Source organism: Miniopterus schreibersii, assembly GCF_964146895.1.
Source record: "Miniopterus schreibersii genome assembly, chromosome: 4".
Classification (NCBI taxonomy): Eukaryota; Metazoa; Chordata; class Mammalia; order Chiroptera; family Miniopteridae; genus Miniopterus; species Miniopterus schreibersii.
Genome location: NC_138105.1, coordinates 83,003,475 through 83,010,185, shown reverse-complemented (window position 1 = coordinate 83,010,185; position 6,711 = coordinate 83,003,475). Strand labels below are relative to the sequence as shown.

General features: G+C 49.4%; 1 long non-coding RNA gene across 1 annotated transcript; it reads left to right on the top strand.

Moving 5' to 3' along the window:
• The first annotated feature begins 2,668 nt into the window (after positions 1 to 2,668).
• LOC308557034 lies at positions 2,669 to 6,535 on the top strand. The gene is made up of 3 exons (XR_013998781.1): positions 2,669 to 2,841; positions 5,710 to 5,946; positions 6,469 to 6,535. It is a non-coding gene; the product is annotated as an uncharacterized lncRNA (long non-coding RNA).
• The last annotated feature ends 176 nt before the right edge of the window (positions 6,536 to 6,711 follow it).

The following is a 6,711-nucleotide window of genomic DNA, read 5'->3' as shown; positions in this document are numbered from 1 at the left end:
GGTATCATCACTCACTGTCCTGGGATCTCTGGAAAGAAACGCTTTCCTGTGTTGCAAGTGAAGGGCAGAGCCCGGCCTCCCGAGAGACAGCAGGGCAGGCTCGGGGATCATGAGGCTCTGCTGGCAGCCCTGAGGATCCGAGTGGGGGGTCCAAGGAAGGGGGAGAAGCAGGAGACGGGAGAGAAAGAGAAAACACTGGATCTGAAGGCTGCAAGGCTTTATTTAAGTGACTTAGTGATTTGCAAGTGTTTTATCATTAGCTGCAGAACCCTGTGTTTACCACTATTATTAAAATAGCCAAACAGCCGCCTCTGAGGGCCTGAGGGGAAACCTGAGCCCCCTCATCTTGGTCCCTGTCACCTGCTGTTTGGAAATTATGACCTAACCCAAAGTCCTCATCTTACAAATGAGCAAACTGAGGCCCAGAGAGGGGAAGTGATTTGCCCAAGTCATTGATGGGGTGGGCGAGGAACCAAGATCTCTTGGGTCTGTGTCCAGTGTTCTTTTCAAAAGGATGGGAAGGACAGAAAGAGCAGGGTTCCAAGCAAAAGGGGATGGAGAGAGGAGAAATGAGAAGAGGAACGGGTCAGAAGAGAGAAAGAAACAAGGCAGGGGCGGTGCCTTTAAAGAAAGGGGAATCCAGCCCCTGTCAGTAAAGGTACCAAACTGGTGGCTGGAGGGGAGATTTCTCCTGCAGACGTGTTTTGTTTAGAGAAGGGACCCAAAGCCTCAGGGTGGGCACATACTCTCCAGGTTGGCACAGGCCCTACCCATCCTGGTGTATCGTCTTCTGTCCCCTGCCTGCCCCTGGAGATGCTGAGTTTGCCTCCCTGGTAACCCTGGTCTCTCCTCCAGTGATGTCCCAGGCTGGGGGCTGGGGGCTGCAGCCCCTTCCCCTGCCTGGGGGAAGGAGTAGGGACTGCTGGCTGCCTGCCCAGGCTGAGCAGACTGCAAGCTTCCGGGGAGTGGGCCCAACATCCTCCAGGACTGGAACCTTCCCTTTCCCACAGTGCCCGGGACAGTTTGCAAGTCTGTGATACTCTGTGTCCTTGAACAGATCACCCTCTCTCTCCAGGCTCAATTTTATTTCACTAGTAAAGCCAGTGGCCTGAAAATAAATTCGTGCATTTCAAATATATATATTTTAAAGCAGTAAAACCATTTTAAGAAACAAAATCTTCAGCAAAGCCCAATATGTCAGACAGATAAATGTAGCTCTACTCTGGTTCGGGGAGGAGTGGGCTGGGGGCTTGGAGACCTGCCCTCTTGGCCTTCCTGCTGCCCCCTTAAGGCTATTTCAAGGCACTCCTAGAACTCTAAGAGGGCAGTTTGCAAACCACTGACATGGAGAATCTCGAAGATTCATTACAAGAAGCTCCTGTCTGAGGTATAGGAGCCAGGAGCGGGGAGGGATGATCTACTGGGGCAGTGTTTGATCAGCCTTAGAAGTGAGGCCTGCCGGGTCCAGGAAATGGTGCAGAAAAAAAGACTTGGGTTGAAGAAGGAGGTAGGGGCTCAGCTGCTTAATCCAGATCTCCCTTCTAGTCCCCCACCTACCCCAGCCCTGGGACACAAAGAAAACCCATGGAGTCCCCAGGCTGCCTCCCAGACCCGCTAAGTCACAGCGCTAGCTGCCACGTCGCTGGGCTGGCGGGCTGTCATTATTCCTGGTTCCACAGCTGCTAAGGCTGAAGAGAGGTCTGGTGTGTGGGCCACGTCAGGGAACATGTAAGAGCTGCCACGTTGTAGGGTTGGGTTATTGGGCCTTCCCCTCCTTCGGAAAAGATATCCAGGCATGTGGGGTTTCAGAAGAAAATTGGTGCCTGCGTGTGAGTGTTCCCTGGACCAGGACCAGCAGCTGTAACATTACAGAGCCCGAGATGAGAGGAGACAGAACCAATCCACTGCCGAGCTCCTCCAACCCTGCCCAGGGCTGCGGGGAGGCAGCTCAGGCCCACAGAGCCCTGCACCCCCAGTCAGGGATATAGAATCCCAGAGAAAGGCTAAAGGGCTATGAAACATATAATACAAATCTTTAACATTTAGAGACTGTGTGTCCACACCAACAACAGAAAGTGTTTTCTCAGAGCAATAGGCCAAAGGATTCATTAGCTTGGGTCAAATCTCAGCTCTGCTGCCCTGGGCCCAGGTGACCCAGGACAAGTAATTTCACCTTCCTAGACTTTAGTTTCTTCTTAAAACAAGGGTGTTGGATCAAATAAACATTTCCCAAAGAGTTTTTCATGGAATGCAAGTTATGTAGGACCCATTCAGAAACTCAAAATAGAGGGCTCTGTAACAGCTAAACAGAGTTAATCAGGTTTCTTTTCTGCAGAATTTTCAGAGCCTTTAATGTTCTAACAGGCCTCAGGGATGCCCATGAGGAAGGTGACGAACGCCACATTAACCAAACTCACTTGAACCCAGGGCCCCCCTTTTTCTCTGAGGACTAATAATTTGTGGAACACACTTTGGGAAACGTTGAATGATTTAATGATCTAATGAAAAGACAGCTGATGTTTATTGATAGATTATGTCATAATATGCAACAGTGGGCCAAATGCACTACACATATGATCTCATTTAATCCTCTCAAGAACCTGAAGTGGAAAGTTTCACTTTACCCTGGAGGAAACTAAGGTGGTAGGTTAAATAAGATGCCCCAAGTTTTCCAGAATTAAATAACTCGCTGTGGGACCCATGCCCAGAGATCTGATTCCAAAGCTGAGCCTTTGGACTTCGCTCTTGTGTTCACTGATTCTCTAAAACACATGCTCGCTTGAATCTTACACTGACTTTATACTCGGGAGGCCAAGTATGATCATCATGCTCATTTTACAGGTAAGGAAACTGAGGCGGGGGGGGGGGGCTGAGCTGCTCAAGGACAGACTATGGGCAGGGCCTGTGGGCACGAGCCCTACTGAGGGCAGAACTGAACTCAGAACTCAGATTACAGCATCTCTTTGGTAGGTTTGCGTCAGCATGAGAAACAGCAGCCAACACGCTATAAACCATTTGTCACCTCAGTGAAGAGGGGGCCTCTCATTGGAACCTGGGTGGACGAAGCTAATACAGTGCAGAGTCTTGAACCAAATGTTGAGTTTAGACTTTTCATTTCCGCTCCACACGGGCGAGCTGGGTGACCTTGGGCAAGTCCCCAAGGGACACTCTGTCTACTCAAGCCCAAAATGTGCTTGGTGAATGCTGACTTTTCTACTTTATAGACTAACTGTGCCCTTCGATAAGATTACGGGTCTAAAAGTCCTTTGTGAACTGTAGCCAGCGGAGGGCAAAATCTGGAGCTGCTCGACGGGAGAACTGCGAGTGGGAGGGCACTGCAGTGAAATTTCGTGTTTGGCCTTGTCCTGGTCATCGGCCACTCTGCCCAGGGGACCGGGGACCAGATGACAATGAGGTCTTTGTGCCCTCCAGCCAATGGGAGGGCCCCCTGGGGAAAGATACAGTAACAAGACAACAGCCTGAGTCAGTCTCCACGGCCCGGCCTTCTCAGCTTGGCAGCCTTGACTTTGTGCCAGACATACAAAGGGCGAATTTCAGAGTTTTGATATATAATCTTCAGCCCAAAGGGATCAGTCAGTCCGGTTCCTGCCTCCGCAGGCTAGGGGCGGCCAGAGCTGGAGTTGGGAGACCAGGGCTCCAGGCCGAGCTGTTCGCACTGTGACCTTGGGCTCTAAGAGCCTCGATTTTCCCAGCTGTTCAAAGAAGGTGTAGAATTGGGTAGGGTCTAAGGGCCCTACCAGCTCTCAGCTTTGAGAGAATAGAAATTCAGCCAGAGTTTGAAGGATGTGTGGGGTTGGGGCAGATGGGGAAGGAGGTGGCTTGGTGGAGAGGGCGGGGAAGGGGTCTGGAGTTGAGCTGCTTGTGTGGATTCCTGGCTTCACCATTACGGGATTTTGAGCAAGTTATTTAGTTCTCTGAACCTCTGGATTCTTATCTTTAAAATGGGAATGGGAATTGTAGTGACAAAAAAAACCAAAAAAAACAAGGCCCCCCAAAGATGTTCATGTCCTAATCCCTATAAATTATAAATATGCTACCTTCCATGGCGAAGGGGACTTTGCAGATTAAGTTAAGGATTTTGAGATGGGATAATCCAGGTGGGCCCAGTGTAATCACAAGAGCATAAGAGGAAGGTGAGAGGGGGAAGTGAATAAGGGAATGTGGTGGCGGTGGCAGAGGCCGGGGTGCCCTGCTTAGATGGAGGGTGAGGCTGTGAGCCAAGGAACACAGGCGGCCTCTAGGAGCTGAAAAAGGCAAGGAAACAGGTCATTCCCTCAGACCTCCAGAAGCAACACAGCCCTGCCAACACCTTCATTCTAGGTCTTCTGACCTCCGGAACTAAAGTAATAAATGTATATTTTAAGTCACCAAGTTTGTCGTAATTTATTGTAGCAATAATGGGAAACTAATACACTACTCAAGTGTGTACATTAAGCAAAGATTACTTGAGATAATGGATATAATGTGTTTCGCCCAGTGTCTGCTCAGTAATATTGGATATTATCTCTCTTCCCAGCTTAGTCATCATTGTTTCAACAGGCCATCAAGTCCTCACATGCAAAATTTGTTTTTTTACCTGCAAGGCCCACTCAGGATTTATGGCCTGGAGAGCTGAACCACCAAGTTCTTGACAGTTTCTAATGGATGGCCTTAGGGGATGGTTCCTGGCACTGCTTTAATTTATTTAAGTTTCTGCTTCGTTGCTTTCCTTTTTGCCAGAAGCCAAATCAACAGCCTCCCTGGTCTCTTTCCAGAGTTCAGACCTCTTGCTCCCTGTCATATGTGGGAACACTGGTTGTCTACCTGGCCCCAGTCCAGCTCCCAGAGATGGTTCAGGTGACAGACTCGAGTTACTGAGCAGAAAGACAAGCAGGTTCCTGGTGGGACTGGGAATCTGCCTCTTAGCCAGGGGTAAGGAGACTTGGTTTTGAGCCCCAGCTCTACGGGGTGATCGGGGCCTCAGTTTCCCCATATCTTCAATACAGGTTCTAAGCCCCACCCTGACTCCTTTGCAGGACTGCTCTGTCACAGATGAGGAAGTACTTTGGAATGGCCAAAAGGGTGTAAAAATGGTAGGAATAGAGGAAGGAAGAGAACAGGAGTAGTTGTGTCCCTTCCTAGGTCCAAGTCATCCATGCTTCAGAGGCTCCTGTTCCCCTGGGATGCTCTAACCCCTAGATATAAAACCTTCCAAGTTTTCCTCAGGGTGTCCCCACAGGGGCCTGGGAGTGGTCCCTAGACAGATCCCTGTCCCAGAGTTTTAGCTTATCCCCAATCAGCTTTCCAATTCCTGAACCGAAGGCAACATGGGAACTCCAGCCAAACACTAGCAATAGTTCCATCGCTTATTTTCATCAGAATCATTATCTTGGTTTATGAAGAAAACACAAAGTTTAAGTTAATTTTAGTCTCCTTGATGCCTGGGAGCTATAGCAACCGATCCTATAAAAATATACATCTGTCCAGACCACAAAACAGGCCTCCGAGGAGTCTGCCAGCACCCTGCATGGAAAAACCAAGGCAAAGCATCAGCCCTGGCTTTTGGGCCAGGGAGAGGCCTTGGTGGTCATGCAGAGTACAGCCTTTCTTGGATTCCTTTCTTAGTCCCTTTGAGAAGCTGGAAAAAGCCAGGGACCTTCTCTGTAGAAAAACCACAGATGCCCAAACTTTTACATCCAACTTTTGTAGGTTTGAGGATCTCCTGAAGACCAGGGTTCAGCATATTCCAGGCTTGGAGCCCTATCAGAAAACAGTGTCCTCATTGATTAGAGCCAACTTTGTGTTGGCCACTGGAGCACTGCAGTGAACAAGACACGTGAAGCCCCTGCTCTCATGGAGCTCCTGCCTAATGAGGAAGCCAAATATTTCTGATCATGACAAATTCAAGGAAGCAAATTAAACAGCGTAAGATGATGCACTATGCAGGTGAGACAGGGAAGGGGACCAATTGAAGTTGGGTGGTAGGAAGGCCCTCTCTTAGGAGATGACACTGGGACAGAGACCTGAAGGATAAATGAACTGGAGGCACAGGAAAATCAGATGGAAGAATGTCCCCGCCAGAGGTAAGAGCAAGTGCAAAGATCCTGGGGTGGGAATAACGTTGAGGTTGTTGAGGAACTAAAAGGAAACTAGTGTGACTGGAGCAGAGCGATCAGGGAGCAAGAGGAGGAGAGGATGGCGGGAGGCAGAGGCCACGTGCTGGAGAAGTTTATGAGAATGTTCTCTGCCTTGTCCCTTTCCATGTCATTCAAACCCAATCCATGCTTCCAGATTCACCTCTTTCAGGAAGCCTTCTCTGCCTGCCCCAACCTGGCATCCCTTCCACTCAGAGCCCCTGGGATAAGCCCCAGAGTCTGCCCCACTCGTGTATCCATAAGGCATGTCATCTCGTCAAGATCCAAAGTTTCAATATCCAAAGAACCAGATATTGATTCCTGTCCCTCCCAGGGTGTAAAGCACATAATGAACATTCAACCAAGACTTCCTGCACTGAGAAGTTCATGCAGCACCAGCCTGAATGAGGCTGAAGGTAGAATCACCCTGCCAGGTGGTCTTGGGCAAGTGACTTATTCTCTTAGGGCCTCTATTTCCTTATTAGGAAAATGGGCACAGTAACAGCACCTAAGTCAAGGGTTGCTGTGAAGACCGTAAGTCCTCAGTAAACCTTGGCTACTGTTGCTTCTATGATTG